Source organism: Somniosus microcephalus, unplaced genomic scaffold, assembly GCF_052327205.1.
Source record: "Somniosus microcephalus isolate GS21.2 unplaced genomic scaffold, FLI_Smic_1.0 unresolved_chr7, whole genome shotgun sequence".
Classification (NCBI taxonomy): Eukaryota; Metazoa; Chordata; class Chondrichthyes; order Squaliformes; family Somniosidae; genus Somniosus; species Somniosus microcephalus.
The window spans coordinates 47,765,044-47,787,686 of record NW_028225185.1 but is presented as its reverse complement, the minus strand read 5'-3'; the positions used below and the strand labels follow the sequence as shown (position 1 = coordinate 47,787,686).

The window sequence follows — 22,643 nt, the reverse complement described above, 5'->3', positions numbered from 1 at the left end:
AATGAATCCCACACTCGCACTACCAAAGACTGACAGATACAGAATGAATCGCACACTCACAGATACTACTGGAGACTGACAGATACAGAATGAATCCCACACTCACACACACTACCAGAGACTGAGAGATACAGAATGAATCCCACTCTCACACACACTACCAGAGACTGAGATATACAGAATGAATCCCACACTCACTCTACTGGAGACTGACAGATACGGAATGAATTCCCACACTCACACACACTACCAGAGATTCACAGATACAGACAGAATGCCACACTCGCACTACTAGAGACTGACAAATACAGAAGGAATTCCACACTCACACACACTACCAGAGACTGAGAGATACAGAATGAATCCCACACTCACTCGACTGGAGACTGACAGATACAGAATATATCCCACACTCACACTACCAGAGACTGACAGATACAGAATGAATCCCACACTCACTCACACTACCAGAGACTGAGAGATACAGAAAGATTCCCACACTCACACTACCAGAGACTGACAGATACAGAATGAATTCCACACTCACACACACTACCAGAGACTGAGAGATACAGAATGATTCCCACACTCACACTACTGGAGACTGACAGATACAGAATGAATTCCCACACTCACACACACGCTACCAGAGACTCACAGATACAGAATGATTCCCACATTCGCACTACCAGAGACAGAGAGATACAGAATGAATTCCACACACACACACTACCAGAGACTCACAGATACAGACAGAATGCCACACTCGCACAACTGGAGACTGACAAATACAGAATGAATCCCACACTCTCACACACACTCCCAGAGACTGAGAGATACAGAATGACTCCCACACTCACACTACTGGAGACTGACAGATACAGAATGAATTCCCACACTCACACACACTACCAGAGACTGACAGATACAGAATGAATCACACACTCACACACACTACCAGAGACTGAGAGATACAGAATGAATCCCACACTCGCACTACCAGAGACTGAGATACAGAATGAATCCCACACTCACACTACCAGAGACTGAGAGATACAGAATGATTCCCAAACTCACACTACCAGAGACTGAGAGATACAGAATGAATCCCACACTCGAACTACCACAGACTGACAGATACAGAATGAATCCCACACTCACACTATCAGAGACAGATAGATACAGAATGAATCCCACACTCACACTACCAGAGACTGAGAGATACAGAATGAATCCCACACTCACACTACCAGAGACTGAGAGATACAGAATGAATCCCACACTCACACACACTACCAGAGACTGAGAGATGCAGAATGAATCCCACACTCACACGACCAGAGACTGAGAGATACAGAATGAATCCCACACTCAAACTACCAGCGACTAAGAGATACAGAATGAATTCCACACTCACACACAGTACCAGAGACTGACAGATACAGAATGAATCCCACACTCACACACACTACCAGAGACTGAGAGATACAGAATGAATCCCACACTCACACTACCAGAGACTAAGAGATACAGAATGAATTCCACACTCACACACAGTACCAGAGACTGAGAGATACAGAATGAATCCCACACTCACACACACTACCAGAGACTGAGAGATACAGAATGAATCCCACACTCACACACACTACCAGAGACTGACAGATAGAGAATGAATATCACACTCACACACACTACCAGAGACTGAGAGATACAGAATGAATCCCACACTCACACACACTACCAGAGACTGAGAGATACAGAATGAATCCCACACTCACACTATCAGAGACTAAGAGATACAGAATGAATTCCACACTCACACACAGTACCAGAGACTGAGAGATACAGAATGAATCCCACACTCACACTACCAGAGACTGAGAGACAAAGAATGAATCCCACACTCACACACACTACCAGAGACTGACAGATACAGAATGAATCCCACACTCACACACACTACCAGAGACTGAGAGATACAGAATGAATCCCACACTCACTCTACTGGAGACTGAGAGATACAGAATGAATCCCACACTCACACACACTACCAATGACTGAGAGATACAGAATGAATCCCACACTCACACACACTACCAATGACTGAGAGATACAGAATGAATTCCACACTCACACACACTACCAGAGATTGAAAGATGCAGAATGAATCACACACTCACACACAGTACCAGAGACTGACAGATACAGAATGAATCCCACACTCACACACAGTACCAGAGACTGAGAGATAAAGAATGATTCCCACACTCACACTACTAGAGACTGAGAGATACAGAATGAATCCCACACTCGCACTACCAGAGACTGACAGATACAGAATGAATCGCACACTCACAGACACTACTGGAGACTGACAGATACAGAATGAATCCCACACTCATACACACTACCAGAGGCTGAGAGATACAGAATGAATCCCACACTCACACTACCAGAGACTGAGAGATACAAAATGAATCCCACACTCGCACTACCAGAGACTGAGAGATACAGAATGAATCCCACACTCACACACACGACCAGAGACTGAGAGATACAGAATGAATCCCACACTCACTTTACTGGAGACTGACAGATACAGAAGGAATTCCACACTCACACACACTACTGGAGACTGACAGATACAGAATGAATTCCACACTGACACACACTACCAGAGACTGAGAGATAAAGAATGATTCCCACACTCACACTACTGGAGACTGACAGATAGAGAATCAATTCCCACACTCACACACACACACTACCAGAGACTGAGAGATACAGAATGAAACCCACACTCACTCTACTGGAGACTGACAGATACAGAATGAATTCCCACACTCACACACACACTACCAGAGACTCACAGATACAGAATGATTCCCACACTCGCACTACTGGAGACTGACAGATACAGAATGAATTCCCACACTCACACACACTACCAGAGACTGACAGATACAGAATGAATCACACACACACACACACAGTACCTGAGACTGAGAGATACAGAATGAATCACACACTCACACTACCAGAGACTGAGAGATACAGAATGAATCCCACACTCGCACTACCAGAGACTGAGATACAGAATGAATCCCACACTCACACTACCAGAGACTGAGATACAGAATGAATCCCACACTCACGCACAGTACCAGAGACTGAGAGATACAGAATGATTCCCAAACTCACACTACCAGAGACTGAGAGATACAGAATGAATCCCACACTCGCACTACCACAGACTGACAGATACAGAATGAATCCCACACTCACACTACCAGAGACAGAGAGATACAGAATGAATCCCACACTCACACACAGTACCAGAGACTGAGAGATACAGAATGAATCCCACACTCACACTACCAGAGACTGAGAGATACAGAATGAATCCCACACTCACACACATTACCAGAGACTGAGAGATACAGAATGAATCCCACACTCACACACACAGTACCAGAGACTGAGAGATACAGAATGAATCCCACACACACACTACCAGAGACTGAGAGATACAGAATGAATCCCACACTCACACACAGTGCCAGAGACTGACAGATACAGACTGAATCCCACACTCACACACAGTGCCAGAGACTGACAGATACAGACTGAATCCCACACTCACACACGGTGCCAGAGACTGACAGATACAGAATGAATCCCACACTCACACACACTACCAATGACTGACAGATACAGAATGAATTCCACACACACACACTACCAGAGACTGAGAGATAGAGATTGAATCCCACCCTCACACTATTGGATACTGACAGATACACAATATTTCCAACAATTCCGCACAGTACCAGAGATTGTCAGATATAGAATTAATACCAACAGCACACACAGTACCAGTGAGTGACATGCAGGATGCAATTAAAAGTACAGATAGTTGCAGGATGTGTCTTACCAGTACCAGAAATGGAGAGATAGAAAATTATTGCCACGCATACACATACAGAACCAGAGATTAATAGATACAGAAGGAATCCCACACTCACACACAATACCAAAGACTGATTGATAAACATAGAAACACAGAAGATAGGAGCAGGAGTAGGCAATTCGGCCCCTCGAGCCTGCTCCGCCATTTAATGAGATCATGGCTGATCATCCAAATTCAGTACCCTGTCCCTGCTTTCTACCTTATCCCTTGAACCCTTTAGCCTTAAGAAATATATCTAACTCCTTCTTGAATATATTTAATGGATTGGCCTCAACTGCATTCTGTGGGAGAGAATTCCACAGGTTCACTACTCTCTGGGTGAAGAAATGCCTCCTCATCTCTGTCCTAAACGGCTAACACCTGATCCTTAGATTGTGACCCCTGGTTCTGGACTCCCCCGCCATTGGGAACATCCTGAATCTAGTCTGTCTAGTCCTGTTAGAATTTTATAAGTTTCAATGAGATCCCCTCTCATTCTTCTAAACTCCAACGAGTACAAGCCCAATCGACCCAATCTCTCCTCATACATCATTCTTGCCATCCCAGGTATCAGTCTGGTGAATCTTCGCTGCACTCCCTCCATTGCAAGAACATCCATCCATAAAGAATGTATCCAATGTTCACAGACAGTGCCAGAGACTGAAATGAATATAATTGACCCACAGTCACACACAGTCCCACTGGCTGACAGATACAGAATGAATCCCAAACTCTCACACAGTACCTGAGACTGACAGATACAGAAAAACGCCTCACCTACATATACTATTTAAGAAAGGAGGGAGAGAACATGGGGAACTATAAACCTGTTAGCATCACATCAGTAGTTGGAAAAATGCTGGAATCTATTACAAAAGATGCAATAACTGGGCACTTCGACACTAATAGTAAGATTGAGCAGAGTCAGCATGGATTTATGAAAGGGAAATCCTGTTTAACAAACATATTGGAGTTCTTTGAGGATGTAACTGGTGGAGTAGATAATAGGGAAGCCTTACTCCAATTATATAGGGCCTTGGTGAGACCACACCTGGAGTACTGGGTACAATTTGGACCTCCTTACCTAAGGAAGCATATACTTGCCATAGAGTGAGTGCAACAAAGGTTCACGAGATTGATTCCTGGGAGGAGGAACTGTCGAATGAGAAGAGATTGAGTAAATTAGGCCTGCATTCTCTTGAATTCAGAAGAATGAGAGGGGATCTCATTGAAGCATACAACATTATTACAGGGCTTGATAGGGTGGGTGCTGGGAGAATGTTTCCCTTGGCTGCGGAGTCTAGAACCAGGGGCCACAGCCTCAGTATAAAGGGTAGGCCATTCAGGACTGAGGAGGAAGACACAGAAAAACATAGAAACATAGAAGATAGGAGCAGGAGTAGGCCATTCAGCCCTTTGAGCCTGTTCCGCCATTTAATGAGATCATGGCTGATCATCCAAATTCAGTACCCTGTCCCTGCTTTCACCCCTTATCCCTTGATCCCTTTAGCCTTAAGAAAAATATCTCACTCCTTCTTGAATATATTTAATGAAACAATCTGCCAAAAACAAACAAAAATCTATTGTCATCCAGACTCGAGTGGTCGTTGGCTTGTTCTCTCTACACTGATGCGGCCGGACCTGCTCTGATTTCCAGCAAAAAAAATAGTTTTTTGTTTGTTTTTTGTTTTTCATACAGACCCCAGCATCTGCAACATTTGACCCCCTGTGACCCCACCTCATTGTTCTTTGATGTAATGTTTTCCTGACTGACCTGTTTGGACACCATTCACACCTTTGATTGCTGTGATTATCTCTCTGCCGAGGTGTAATAAAGGGCAGTTAGAAAGATTACCTGTAATCATCTGGCAGTATTCTCTGACGATATATGCTGTGTCTATATGCATTTCTCCTCTTCACCTGACGAAGCAGCAGCGCTCCGAAAGCTTGTGATTTCAAATAAAGCTGTTGGACTATAACCTGGTGTTGTGTGACTTCTTACATATATAATACGAGCTCGGAACAGCGTTTCCTTAAATCTATTGCTCCCTGAACGAGACAATGGCTGACAAGAAGAAATCAGCTGCCAAGAAGGGCGTTATGAAAATCGTCAAAAAAGCGCCTCCGAAGGGCGGTAAGAAGCACAGAAAGTCGAGAAAGGAGAGTTACTCCATCTACATCTACAAAGTGATGAAGCAGGTTCACCCCGACACCAGCATCTCTTCCAAGGCCATGAGCATCATGAACTCCTTTGTGAACGATATTTTCGAGCGCATCACGGGTGAGGCTTCCCACCTGGCTCATTACAACAAACGGCACACCATCAGCTCCCGGGAGATCCAGACCGCCGTGCGCCTGCTGCTGCCCGGGGAGCTGGCCAAGCATGCCCTGTAGGAAGGTACAAAGGTGGTGACCAAATACACCAGCTCCAAGTAAAACTCCACGCTGTCCTGAAAGAACAAACTGCAAACACAACGGCTCTTTTAAGAGCCACCCACAATATCTCTGAAAGAGCGACATAAACGCTTCTCCCATTACACTCAAGTTAAACATAGAAACATAGAAGATAGGAGCAGGAGTAGGCCATTCGGCCCTTCGAGCCTGCTCCGCCATTCAATGAGATCATGGCTGATCATCCAAATTCAGTACCCTGTCCCTGCCTTCTCCCCATATCCCTTGATCCCTTTAGACTTAAGAAACATATCCAACTCTTTCTTGAATATATTTAATGAACTGGCGTCCACCGCCCTCTGTGGCAGAGAATTCCACAGGTTCACCACTCTCTGGGTGAAGAAATTCTTCCTCATTTCAGTCCAAAATGGATTACCCCTTATCCTTAGACTATGACCCCTGGTTCTGGACTCCCCGGCCATCATAAACATCCTTGCTGCATCTAGTCTGTCCAGGCCTGACAGAATTTTATAGGTTTCGATGAGATCCCCTCTCAATCTTCTAAACTCCAGTGAGTATAATCCCAATCAACACAATTTCTACTCATACGTCATTCCTGCCATCCCAGGTATCAGCCTGGTGAATCTTCGCTTCACTCCTTCCATGGCAAGAACATCCTTCCTCAGATAAGGCGACCAAAACTGCACATAATACTCAAGGTGCAGTCTCACCAAGGCCCTGTACAACTGTAGCAAGACATCCTTGTTCCTGTACTCGAACCCTCTTGCTACGAAGGCCAACATACCATTTGCCTTCTTAACCGCCTGCTGCACCTGCATGCTTACCTTCAGCGACTGGTGCACAAGAACACCCAGGTCTCTTTGCACTTCCCCTTCTCCCAACCTATTGCCATTCAAATAATAATCTGCCTTCCTGTTTTTGCCATCAAAGTGGATAACCTCACATTTATCCACATTAGAGTGCATTTGCCATGTTTGTATATTCCAAGAAGCGTTCCTGAAATTTATATTTCGTCCCTTGGGAATGGGAGATATAAACCTGGACTGTGCCAATCGGATGGTCCCATTCATGGTCCAGTGCTGGGTTTGGGTTGTGTCTGGATGCTGATAACTTAATATTGAACCGTCCTACACAACTGGTGTGGAGAATCTAAGTGCCGCTGTACTGCAGTGAGGTCAGACAATGACACTGTTTGTATCGCGGTTGCCCCTCTACAGATATTTTTATTTATTATAAACATACATGTTAATTATAACTTTATTTTTATATTCTACCAGCACCTGTCCATATATTACAACAAATATTGTTCTCTTATTAATCTCGTATCAAAATACTTCAATGAGCCAGAATAAACGTAATCTTTCCTCCACCTGGAACACAAGGAACAGTGCAGGCAGCTCCTTCTCACACACAGTAAGTACATTATCACTCACAGAGCGCAGAGACACAGAACTGGCCTCAATCCTATTATCACAGGCAGCAGAAGCAGTCAGTCTCACAGTAATCCTAATTCCTAGAGTTTCATTATAAATCCCACAGTCACTTGCAGCAGTGGAATTGATGTTGTTTCAATGTCCAAACATATCGCACTGACAGGCAGATCCATTTTCTCTCCCTTACACACACGAACAGAGAGACACTGATATGGAGTCAATGCCCGCTGCTGGCTGTATAGAATCATAGAGAGTTACAGCACGGAAGGAGGTCATTTCGGCCCATCGTGTCTGCACCGGCCAACAGAGTAAAACATACACTCACATAACAGTGACCGGCAGATATGACTAAAATCCACATTTCTGTACAAGAAACTGGCAGGTTCTTATTAAAATCCACAATCACATACTGGAAACTGACAGTTAGAGAGTAACACTCACTCACAAATACCAGAAACTGGCAGATACTGAATAAAACACACATTCCCATACTGGAAACTGACAGTTAGAGAGTAACACTCACTCACAAATACCAGAAACTGGCAGATACTGAATTATACACACATTCCCATATTGGAAACTGACAGTTAGAGAGTAACACTCACTCACAAATACCAGAAACTGGCAGATACTGAATAAAACACACATTCCCATATTGTAAACTGACAGTTAGAGAGTAACACTCACTCACAAATACCAGAAACTAGCAGATACTGAATTATACACACATTCCCATATTGGAAACTGACAGTTAGAGAGTAACACTCACTCACAAATACCAGAAACTGGCAGATACTGAATTATACACACATTCCCGTACTAGAAAATGACAGTTACAGTGTAAAACCCACACTCACATAACAAAGACAGGCAGGTGTAAACATTTACAAGCTCTTCCATAGGAGAAACTGATTGATACAGAATTAAACCCACATTCACGAACTTGAAACTGACAGGTACAGAAAAAAAACCCAAACTCACAAATCAGAAACTGACAGATACAGAGTCAAACCCGCACTCCCATCCCAGAGAGTGGCAACTGTCGAGTAAAATCAACTCTCACATAAAAGACACTGACAGATACAGTGTCAAACAAACACTCACACACCAGAAACTGAGAGGTACTGATTAAAACCCACACTCACAGAACATAAATTGACAGATGCAGTGCAAAACCAAGGCTAACACATCAGAAACTGATAGGTAAAGTATAAAGTCCCCCTCAAATACGAGGAAATGAAAGTTGTACTACTCACATCCCAGAGCATGAACGATACAGAGGAAAACCACACTCACATACAAGAGAATGACAGGTACAGAGTGAAATCCATACTCACATACCAGAAACTCACAGGTATAGGGTAAAATCCACACTCCCATACCAGAGACTGACAGGTACAGAGTGAAATCCATACTCACATACCAGAAACTCACAGGTATAGGGTAAAATCCACACTCACATAACAGAAACTGACAGGTACAGAGTGAAATCCATACTCACATACCAGAAACTCACAGGTATAGGGTAAAATCCACACTCCCATACCAGAGACTGACAGGTACAGAGTGAAATCCATACTCACATACCAGAAACTCACAGGTATAGGGTAAAATCCACACTCACATAACAGAAACTGACAGGTACAGAGTGAAATCCATACTCACATACCAGAAACTCACAGGTATAGGGTAAAATCCACACTCCCATACCAGAGACTGACAGGTACAGAGTGAAATCCATACTCACATACCAGAAACTCACAGGTATAGGGTAAAATCCACACTCACATAACAGAAACTGACAGGTACAGAGTGAAATCCATACTCACATACCAGAAACTCACAGGTATAGGGTAAAATCCACACTCACATAACAGAAACTGACAGGTACAGAGTGAAATCCACACTCACATACCCGAAACTCACAGGTATAGGGTAAAATCCACACTCACATACCAGAGACTGACAGGTACAGAGTGAAATCCATACTCACATACCAGAAACTCACAGGTATAGGGTAAAATCCACACTCCCATACCAGAGACTGACAGGTACAGAGTGAAATCCATACTCACATACCAGAAACTCACAGGTATAGGGTAAAATCCACACTCACATACCAGAAACTGACAGGTACAGAGTGAAATCCATACTCACATACCAGAAACTCACAGGTATAGGGTAAAATCCACACTCACATACCAGAAACTCACAGGTACAGAGTGAAATCCATACTCACATACCAGAAACTCACAGGTATAGGGTAAAATCCACACTCCCATACCAGAAACTGACAGGTACAGAGTGAAATCCATACTCACATACCAGAGACTGATAGGTACAGAGTGAAATCCATACTCACATAACAGAGACTGACAGGTACAGAGTGAAATCCATACTCACATACCAGAAACTCACAGGTATAGGGTAAAATCCACACTCACATAACAGAGACTGACAGGTACAGAGTGAAATCCATACTCACATACCAGAAACTCACAGGTATAGGGTAAAATCCACACTCACATACCAGAAACTGACAGGTACAGAGTGAAATCCATACTCACATACCAGAAACTCACAGGTATAGGGTAAAATCCACACTCACATACCAGAAACTCACAGGTACAGAGTGAAATCCATACTCACATACCAGAAACTCACAGATATAGGGTAAAATCCACACTCCCATACCAGAAACTGACAGGTACAGAGTGAAATCCATACTCACATACCAGAAACTCACAGGTATAGGGTAAAATCCACACTCCCATACCAGAAACTCACAGGTACAGAGTGAAATCCATACTCACATACCAGAAACTCACAGGTATAGGGTAAAATCCACACCCACATACCAGAGACTGACAGGTACAGAGTGAAATCCACACTCACATACCAGAAACTCACAGGTATAGGGTAAAATCCACACTCACATAACAGAAACTGACAGGTACAGAGTGAAATCCATACTCACATACCAGAAACTGACAGGTACAGAGTGAAATCCATACTCACATACCAAAAACTCACAGGTATAGGGTAAAATCCACACTCACATACCAGAAACTGACAGGTACAGAGTGAAATCCACACTCACATACCAGAAACTCACAGGTGTATGGTAAAATCCACACTCACATAACAGAAACTGACAGGTACAGAGTGAAATCCATACTCACATACCACAAACTCACAGGTATAGGGTAAAATCCACACTCACATACCAGAAACTGACAGGTACAGAGTGAAATCCATACTCACATACCAGAAACTCACAGGTATAGGGTAAAATCCACACTCACATAACAGAGACTGACAGGTACAGAGTGAAATCCATACTCACATACCAGAAACTCACAGGTATAGGGTAAAATCCACACTCACATACCAGAAACTCACAGGTATAGGGTAAAATCCACACTCACATACCAGAAACTGAAAGAATTTAATACAGAGAAGTGGGAGGTGAGGCATTTTGGGAGCAGGATTAGAGAGAGGCAATATACACTTAATGAGACAGTTTTAAAGAGTGTGCAGGGTCAGAGGGACCTGGGAGTTAATGTGCATTGGTCCCTCTGAAGGTGGGGCGACATTTTGAGAGAGTGGTTAGCAATGCATATGGGATCTTGGGCTTCATATATAGAGGTATTGAGTACAATAGTAGAGAAGTTATGCTGAACCTTTATAAAACACTGGTTAGTCCACAACTGGAGGACTGCATCCAGTTCTGGTCACCGCACTTTAGGAAGATTGTGAAGGCCCTTGAGAGGGTGCAGAGGAGATTTACCAGAATGGTTCTGGGGATCACGGATCTTAGCTACAAGGACAGGTTGGAGAAGCTGGATTTGTTTTCATTAGAGCAAAGGTGGATGTGGTGTGATTTGATAGATGTGTACAAGATTATGATGAGTTATGACAGGCTAGACGGGGAAAGGCTGTTCCCACTAGTTGATGATACAAGGACTAGGGGAGACAGATTTAAGATTTAAGGTTTTGGAGAAGAGATACAGGGGGGATGTGACCAAAAACTTTTTTACACAGTGATTGGTGATGACCTGGAACTCGCAGCCGACAGAAGTGGTGAAAGCGGAGACACGCAATGTTTTCAAGGGGAGACTGGATAGGCATTTCTTAATTGGACAATTTACAAATCCTGTGGGAATAATCCACTTGGGGATCTCACAAGGAGCAGGGCGCTTCTCACACAGCGAAATATATTAATTCTACACGAAAGAGACGCAAACACTGCGCTTGCACTCTAAACAGAAGTCTGCTCCTCCCCCTCTCCCCGCACAGTGTTTAAAGCGACAGGAAGCCCCATGCGGGCTCCCCTCCCCCAGCTCTGCCAGCGGGGGCCGTTTCCTCTGTGCTCGGCTGATGATCGTTGAACACACCAGGGAATAAGGGAGCAAACAACAGCACATCACATTGGGTCTGTGTCCGCAGAATGGTTTTGGTTCAGGATAAATTCAGCAGCAGTCGGGAGACTGATTGAAAGAGGCAGAGTGGAACAGGAAGTAGTTCCGGAACATGGAGTGAGTGGGGGAAGGGAGAGGACATTCTCGAGTTCTGAGACATTCTGTTAACTACTCAGGCCCTCAACTCGTTTTCAATAGATTAAAAACAATTATTGTACAGCCCAGGTACCTGTGGTTATATTCCAGTAAGCCATCCTTGAAATGTACAGGTAGTTCCATGGGAATGGGAGATAAAAATCTGGACTGTGCCAATAGGGTGGTCCCATTCATGGTCCGGTGCTGGCTTTGGGTTGTGTCTGGATGCTGATAACTTACTATAGAACCGTCCTACACAGCTGATGTAGAGAATCTGAGTGCCGCTGTACTGCAGTGAGGTCAGACAATGACACTGTTAGTATCACGGTTTCTTCTCTCCAGGTACTTTACTTTATTATAAATAGACACATTAATTATAACATCACTTTTATATTCTACCCGCAGCTGTCCATAACTTATAACTAATATTGTTCTCATATTATTATTCTCGTAGCAAGATACTTCAGTGAGGCAGAATAAATGAGATAATTGCTCCAACCTGAACAGAAGGGGGATTGCAGGCAGCTCCTTCTCACACACAGTAAGTACATTATCACTCACAGAACGACAGATTGAGAATGAAACATAATCACTTCCAGTAACAGATTGATGACTGACAGATGCAGAGGAAAACCCACACTCCCACAACAGAGGTAGAAGGTCACAGAGTGAAATCCACACTCCCAGACTACACACAGAGAGATAAACAGAAACTTACACTCACATACCAGATACAGACAGGTAGAGAGTGAAATCCAGTCATTCACCAGAAACTGAAAGGTACAGATACAACCCACACCTGCATCCCAGTTAATGACAGATCCAGAGTGAAATCCACACTCACACACTTGAATAAAACACAAATTCTGACAGAATCTGACAGTTACAGAGGAAAATCCGCATGCACATTCCAGAGACTATATTAACAGAAATAAATCTTCTCTCACATCCCAGAGATTGAAAGCTGTAGAGTCAAACACAACCTCACACAGCAGTGACTGACAGACACAGAGTAAAATCCACATTCATGTAATAGAGATTGACAGATACATAAAAAACCCACACACACATACCAGAAACTGACAGATAGAGAATAAAACCACACTCACATCCCAGAGTCTGACAGATAGAGAGTAAAGCTCTCACGCACATCCAAGAGATGAGCAGAAATGGGGTAAAACTCACACTCATATCCCAGAGAGTGACGGATAATGACTAAAATCTACACTCCCTTACCAGGAACTGGCTGGTACTGTACTGAATAAAACCTTTACTCATATAACACAAACTGAGAGCTACAGCACAAAACCCGCACAAACATACAATAATCAGACAGGTACAGAACAAAATCCACACAGATACCAGAAACTGACAGGTACAGGACAGAACACAATTCACATAGCAGAAATTGACAGGTACAGGACAAAACCCCACTCAGATACCAGAAACTGACAGGTACAGGACAAAACCCAACTCACATACCAGAAACTGACAGGTACAGCGTAAAATCACACTCACATACCAGAAACTGACAGGTACAGCGTAAAATCACACTCACATACCAGAAACTGACAGGTACAGTTCATAACCCAAATCACATACCAGAAGCTGACAGGCACAGGATAAAACACGCTCACTTACCAGAAATTGAGAGGTACAGGATATAACCACACTCACAAACCAGAAACTGACAGGTACTTGATATAACCACACTCACAAACCAGAATCTGACAGGTACATAAGAACATAAGAAGTAGGAGCAGGAGTAGGCCATACGGCCACTCGGGCCTGCTCCGCCATTCAATAGGATCATGGCTGATCCGAATCTAGACTCACGTCCACTTCTCTGCCCTCTCCCCGTAACCCCTAATTCCCTTATGTGCTAGGAAAATGTCTATCTCCATTTTAAATTTATTCAATGTGGCAGCTTCCACAGCTCTCTGGGGTAGCAAACTCGATAGATTTACTACCCTCGGAGTGAAGAAGTTTCTCCTCATCTCAGTTTTGAATGCGCAGCCCCTTATTCCTAGATTATGCCCCCTAGTTCTAGTCTCACCCGTCAGTGGAAACATCCTCCCCGCATCCACCCGATCAAGGCCACTCACAATCTTATATGTTTCCATAAGATCGCCTCTCATTCTTCTGAAATCCAATGAGTAGAGTCCCAACCTACTCAACCTTTCCTCATACGTCAACCCCCTCATCTCCGGAATCAACCGAGTGAACCTTCTCTGAACCGCCTCGAGAGCAAGTATAACTTTTCTTAAATATGGAAACCAAAACTGCACGCAGTATTCCAGGTGTGGCCTCACCAATGCCCTGTATAACTGCAGCAAGACTTCCCTGTTTTTATACTCCATCCCCCTTGCATTAAAAGCCAAGATTCCATTGGCCTTCCTGATCACCTGCTGCACCTGCATACTAATTATTGTGTTTCATGCACCAGAACCCCCAGATCACTTTGCATTTTCTCTCCATTTAGATAATAACTTGCTCTTTGATTTTTCTGCCAAAGTGCATAACCTCACACTTTCCAACAGGTACAGGACAATACCACACTCACGTACCAGAAACTGACAAGTACAGGGCAAAATACCACTCACATACCAGAAACTGACATGTACGGGACAAAACCCCATTCACATACCAGAAACTGACATGTACGGGACAAAACCCCACTCACATACCAGAAACTGACATGTACGGGACAAAACCCCATTCACATACCAGAAACTGACAGGTACTGGACAAAACCCCACTCACATACTAGAAACTGACATGTACGGGACAAAACCCCATTCACATACCAGAAACTGACAGGTACTGGACAAAACCCCACTCACATACCAGAAACTGACATGTACGGGACAAAACCCCATTCACATACCAGAAACTGACAAGAACAGGGCAAAATCCCACTAAAATACCAGAATCTTACAAGTACAGGGCAAAATCCCACTAACATACCAGAAACTGACAGGTGCAGAACAAAACCCCACTCACATACCAGAAAATGACAGGTATAGGACAACGCCACACTCACATACCAGAAACTGACAGGTACAGGACAAAATCCCACTCACATACCAGAAATAGACAGGTACAGAACAAAATTTCACTAACTTACCTGAAGCTGGCAGGTAGAGGGAAAAAACACTGACATATCAGTAACTGACAGGTACAGCACAACATCCCACTCACATACCAGAAACTGACAATACAGATTCAAATAGACACTGACATACAAGAAACTGAAAGGTACTGATTAAAACTGATTCTCACATAAAATAAATTGACATGTACAGTGCAAAACCTCGAGTAACTCACCAGAAACTGAAAGGTACAGAAAAAAATCCCCCTCAAATACGAGGAAATGAAAGTTGCAGCGTACACACTCACATCCCAGAGCATGAACGATACAGAGGAAAACCACACTTACATACCAGAGACTGACAGGTACAGAGTGAAATCCATACTCACATACCAGAAACTCACAGGTATAGGGTAAAATCCACAATCACGTACCAGAGATTAAGAAATAGACAGTAAAAACCAGACTCACATACCACAGATTGAGAGATACAGAGTAAAACTCATACTTACCTCAAAGAAACTGAGAGATACAGAATGAAACATACACTCACATATCATAAACTTACAGACACAGGGAAATAGCCAATCTCCCATACCAGAAACCGGCATGGACTGATTAAAACCCACATTTCATAACCAAAACTGACAGATACAGAATAAAATCCCACTCACATAGCAGAGTCTGAATGATACAAATGAAAACACCACTCACTTGGCAGATACTGAAAGATACAGAATAAAGCCACACACACAACAAAGACTGACAGATACAAAATAAGATCCACACTCACATGCCAGAATCTGAAAGAATTTAATACAGAGACGTGTGAGGTGATGCATTTTGGCAGCAGGAACAGGGAGAGGCAATATACACTTCACGGCACAGTTTTAAAGAGTGTGCAGGGACAGAGGGACCTGGGAGTTAACGTGCATAGATCCCTCTGAAGGTGGGGGGGGGACATTTTGAGAGAGTGGTTAGCAAAGCATATGGGATCTTGGGCTTCATAAATAGAGGTATTCGTACAAAAGTACAGAAGTTATGCTAAACCTTTATAAAGCGCTAGTTAGGCCACAACTGGAGTATTGCGTCCAGTTCTGGTCACCACACTTTAGAAAGGATGTGATTCACTTGCGAGGCTGCAGAGGAGATTTACCAGAATGGTCCCCGGGATGGGGGATCTTAGCTACAAGGACAGGTTGGAGAAGCTGGATTTGTTTTCTTTAGAGCAAAGGAGGTTGAGGGGTGAATTGATAGAGGTGTGCAAGATTATGATGGATTTGGACAGGCTAGACGGGGAAAGGCTGTTCCCCCTAGTTCATGGTACAAGGACTAGGGGACATATATTTAAGGTTTTGGGCAAGAGATACAGAGGGGATGTGACCAAAAACTTTTTTACGCAGCGATTGGTGAGGACCTGTTACTCGCTGCTGACGGAAGTAGTGAAAGCGGAGGCACTCAGTGTATTCAAGGGGAGACTGGATAGGCGCTTGAGGGAAGTAAACTTGCAGGGCTATGGGGATAGAGCGGGGGAATGGGACTGACTGATTGCTCTTCAGATAGCCGGCACGGACTCGATGGGCCGAATGACCTCCTTCTGTGCCGTATTGACTCCATTAATTTATGACAGCTAAAAACCGCATTCACACACCAGAGACTTCTAATACAAAATAAACCCACACTAACATACTAGAGACTGAGAGCTACAGCATTTTACCCATTGTTCCATGCCAGAAATAGACAGGTACAGAATAAAACCCACATTCACATACCAGAAACTGAGATACAGAAAAAACCCGCGCTCACATTAATGTTCTGTGATTACGATGGCCCGAATGAATTCATCGACTAAATTAATGCTGTTTCAGAGCGTTGTGAAATGTATTTGCAATGGCCTCCGGCATTGTCCCTTCCGACACCCCGTGCTTGGCCAGCTCCCCGGGCAGCACCAGACTCACGGCGGTCTGGATGTGTGGACACAATCCGCACACTCCAAACTATTAGTGGTTGGTGCCATCTCCTGGCTGCCAGCCTGTACTGCAACACGATAACCATTCATCAGCAACTATTTTAAATTGGAGAGAAATAACCTGAACATCTTGTTTACGTTCAGATTAAGATGATTGCAAGTGTTATTCGTCCTGACTAAAGCTCCAGAGACCTTTGGCGAGTGATCTGTAAATACAGAGGCTTTCAATTTACAATTAGAGCGATGGTGGTACAGTGATGAGCCCAGCTGCCCTTCCTAGCGAGCTGACTCGGGTTCGAATTCTCGGTATCATGGGGTGAGGGCTCAGTCCAAGTGGAATGAACCTCACTCTCACACACAGTACCAGAGACTGACAGATACAGAATTAATTTAACTCTCATACACTGGATCAGAGACTAATATATACCGAATGAATCCCTCACTTTCATACAACACCAGAGACAGAGAGATACTGAATTAATCTAACTCTCACATATAGAATCATAGACTGACAAAGAGAGAATGAATCTCACACTCATATACAGAACCAGAAAATGATCGAGACAAAGTGAATTCCAATCTGATACAGAATATTAAAGACTTCTGATACAGAATGAATCTCACTCTCAAACATAATACCAGAAACTGACAGACACAGAATGTACCTCACTGTCACATAGAGCATCAGACACTGTCTAATAGAGAATCAATCCGCACTGAAACAGATTGTCAGAGACTGACAGGTGCAGAATAAATCTCACACTCACATACTGTATCAGAGACAGACACACAGAATAAATCTCACACTCACATAATGTATCAGAGACAGACACACAGAATAAATCTCACACTCACATACTGTATCAGAGACACTATTCACACCTTTGATTGCTGTAATTATCTTTCTGCCGAGGTGTAATAAAGGGCAGTTAGAAAGATTACCTGTAATCATCTGGCAGTATTCTCTGACTATATATGCTGTGTCTATATGCATTTCTCCTCTTCACCTGACGAAGGAGCAGCGCTCCGAAAGCTTGTGATTTCAAATAAACCTGTTGGACTATAACCTGGTGTTGTGTGACTTCTTACATTTGTATCAGAGACAGACACACAGAATAAATCTCACACTTACATACAGTACCAGACAGTGACCGACAGAATTAAACTGATATTCACATACAGCATCAGAGATGACAGATACTCAGCATGAATCTCACACTCTCATACATAGAAACTTAGATTTTGGAGCAGGAGTAGGCCATTTGGCCCCTCGAGCCCGCTCCGCCATTTAATGAGATCATGGCTAATCATCCAAATTCAGTACCCTGTCTCTGCTTTCTCCCCATATCCCTTGATCCCTTTAGCCTCAAGAAATATATCCAACTCCTCCTTGAATATATTTAATGAATTGGCCTCAACTGCCCTGTGTGGCAGAGAATTCCACAGGTTCACCAGCTCAATCCCTCCTCAGCTCAGTCCTAAATGGCTTACCCCTTATCCTTAGACTGTGACCCCTGATTCTGAACGCCCCTGTCATCGGGAACATCCTTCCTGCATCTAGTCTGTCTAGTCCTGTTAGAATTTTATAAGTTTCAATGAGATCCCCTCTCATTCTTCTAAACTCTAGCGAATATAAGCCTAATCGACCCAATCTCTCCTCATACATTACCAGATAATGACAGAGACAGAATTAATCTAAATCTAGCATACAGTACAGAATAAATCCCGAACTCACATGCCATACCAGGAAATGACAGATATAGAATAAATCTCAAACTCACATACAGTGATGCCCCTCCCTCAACCATATCTCTGCAATAGCAACAATATAATTTTCCCATTTGTTCATCAACAACTTCAATTCATCTGCCTTACTCGCAAGACTGCTTGCATTAAAATACATGCCATCCAGCGTGCCATACTCCCTTGTGCCGTTACATGTTTGCTCTTACTTCCAGACTGACTTGCATTTTCCTCTATATTTGGCCGTGCATCAGCTCCTACTATATCTCCACTCAGTATCCCATCCCCCTGCCAGTTTGTTTAAACCCACCGCCTACCATACTAGCAAACCTCTCCGCAAGGATGTTGGTCCCATTCCGGTCCAGTTGCCAAATTTCCGACTTGTACAGGTCTCACCTACCCAAGAAACAGATCCAGTGTTCCAGGAAACTAAAGCCCTCCCTCTTGCACGAAATCATTAGCCACGTATTTAACTGCTCTATCCTCCTATTCCTATGCTTACTAGCACGTGGCTCCGGGAGTAATTCAGAGATTACAACATTTGAGGTCCTTCTTTTTATTCTGCTACCAAGCTCCCATCTACCGTCAGTTGTGGAAATGCACTAAAACCTATTATTAGGGACAGAGTGACTGAGCAGTTGGACAGATATTAACTGAACAGAGAGATCTAGCATGGAAATGTAAAGTGTAATTCATGTCTAACGAACCTAGTTGAATTTTGAGGTGGTAACTAACGTGGTAGATAAAGGACTGTCGATGAATGTTATTCATATGGACTTTCAAAAGGCAGTTGACTAGCTTGTGCATGGAATTGGAAGCAACTGATAGACTTGGCTAGAAAATGGTTATTTGATTGGAGACATATGGTATGGATAATAGGTCTGTATCACATTGGCATGCTGTGACGACTGATGTCCCCTCGGGATCTGTATTGTGTCTCAGCTTATCAATTTATTTATAACTGAATTGGATGAAGGAATAGAGAGCTGTATTTCTAAGTTTGCAGTCGAAACTAAGTTAGGTGGCGCAGTAAATAATGCAAACTTGAACAGAATGTTATAAAGGGACTTCGATAGAATGAATGAGTGGGAACACTGTAGCTTATGGAATTTAAAGTAAAAAAGTGAAGCACTTGCACTTTGGACGTAAAAACAAGATTCCTGTATTTTCTAATTGGTGAAAAGCTGGGGAAAGTTGAGGAGTGGTTAGACCTAATCTCCCCCTGACAATGTCTTGCTGACTATTCTTGATTAGTCCTTGCCTGTCCAAGTGGTGACTAATTCTGTCGCTAAGAATGTTTTACAATAATTTTCCTACCACCGATGTTAGGCTAATTGGCCTGTAATTCCCTGGTTTATCCCTACTGGCCTTCTTGAACAATGCTACAAGGTTCGCTGTCCTCCAGTCCTCTGACACCTCCCCTGTGGCCAGAGAGGTTCTGAAAAGTTGTCTCACAGCCCCTGTAATCTCCTCACTTGCCTCCCCCAGCAGCCTGGGATACATCTCGTCTGTGTCTGAGGCTTTATCCAATTTTCAGCCGGCTAAAACCGCCAGTACCTCCTCCCTCTCAATACAAATGTGTTCAAATATGTCACAATCCCCCTACCTGATTTCAATGCATACATCGTCCTTATCCATAGTGAACAAAAATGCAAAATATTAATTTAAAACCTCACCTACATCTTCCCACTCTACACACAGATTGCTTCTTTGGTCTCTAGTAGGGCCCCACGCTTTCCCTCGTTATCCTCTTGCTCTTAATATAATTATAAAACACGTTGGGATTTTCCTTTATTTTGCCCACACGTATTTTTTCATGCCCCCTCTTCGCTCTGCTAATTTATTTTTTTAAGTAACCCCCTGCACTTTCTATACTCCTCTAGGGCTTCCACTGCTTTTAGTCCTTTGTATCTGCCAAAAGCTTCTCTTTTTTTCCTGATCCTTTCTTGTCTATCCCTTGACATCCAAGGTTGCTGGAATTGTTGGTCCCACTCTTAACCTTTTCGGTTTATATGTTGGCGCTGTATTCTCTCTATTTCCTTTCTGAGAGAATCCCACTGCTCTGATGTGGATTTTCCTACAAGTAGCTGATCTCAGTCCATTTTGGCCAAATCCTGCCTTATCATATTATAGTCGTCCTTCCCCCAATTTAGAACTTTATTACCCTTCCATCTTTGTCCTTTTCCATGCCTACCATAAATATCAGCGAATTATGGTTACTGTCACCAACATGCTCTCCTACTGACACTCCTACCACTTGCCCGCTACATTCCCTAGAATTAGGTCCAGGAGCGACTCTTCTATTCTAGGACTTTCTAAATGCTGGCTCATAAATCGCTCCTGGATGCACTTTAAAAATTTTGCAACCACTAAGCCTTTCACACACTGAATATCACAGTTTATATTGGAGAAGATGAAATCCACTACATTTAGTACCCTATTATGTCTACACTTCTGTGAGATTTGCCTACATATCTGTTCCTCTATCTCCCCCTGACCGTTTGGTCCCGTATAGTACACACCCAGCAAAGTGCTTGCCCCCTTCTTGTTTTTAATTTCTACTCATATGGCGTCATTGGAGGAAACTGCTATGTTATCATCCCTCCTTAGAGCAGTACTTGACTCCTTGTTTAATATTGCTACACCCCCTCCCTTTTACATCCCTCTCTGTCCCGCCTGAAAAATCTATACACCGGAATATTGAGCTGCCAGTCATGCCCCTCCCTCAACCATATCTCTGCAATAGCAACAATATAATTTTCCCATTTGTTCATCAACAACTTCAATTCATCTGCCTTACTCGCAAGACTGCTTGCATTAAAATACATGCCATCCGGCGTGCCATACTCCCTTGTGCCGTTACATGTTTGCTCTTACTTCCAGACTGACTTGCATTTTCCTCTATATTTGGCCATGCATCAGCTCCTACTATATCTCCACTCAGTATCCCATCCCCCTGCCAGTTTGTTTAAACCCACCGCCTACCATACTAGCAAACCTCCCCGCAAGGATGTTGGTCCCATTCCGGTCCAGTTGCCAAATTTCCGACTTGTACAGGTCTCACCTACCCAAGAAACAGATCCAGTGTTCCAGGAAACTAAAGCCCTCCCTCTTGCACGAAATCATTAGCCATGTATTTAACTGCTCTATCCTCCTATTCCTATACTTACTAGCACGTGGCTCCGGGAGTAATTCAGAGATTACAACATTTGAGGTCCTTCTTTTTATCCTGCTACCAAGCTCCCATCTACCGTCAGTTGTGGAAATGCACTAAAATCTATTATTAGGGACAGAGTGACTGAGCAGTTGGACAGATATTAACTGAACAGAGAGATCTAGCATGGAAATGTAAAGTGTAATTCATGTCTAACGAACCTAGTTGAATTTTGAGGTGGTAACTAACGTGGTAGATAAAGGACTGTCGATGGATGTTATTCATATGGACTTTCAAAAGGCAGTTGACTAGTTTGTGCATGGAATTGGAAGC

General features: G+C 43.4%; 1 pseudogene; it reads left to right on the top strand.

The window, feature by feature from the left end:
- Positions 1–6,013: 6,013 nt before the first annotated feature.
- LOC147086886 (histone H2B 1.2-like) lies at positions 6,014–6,388 on the top strand (annotated as a pseudogene).
- The last annotated feature ends 16,255 nt before the right edge of the window (positions 6,389–22,643 follow it).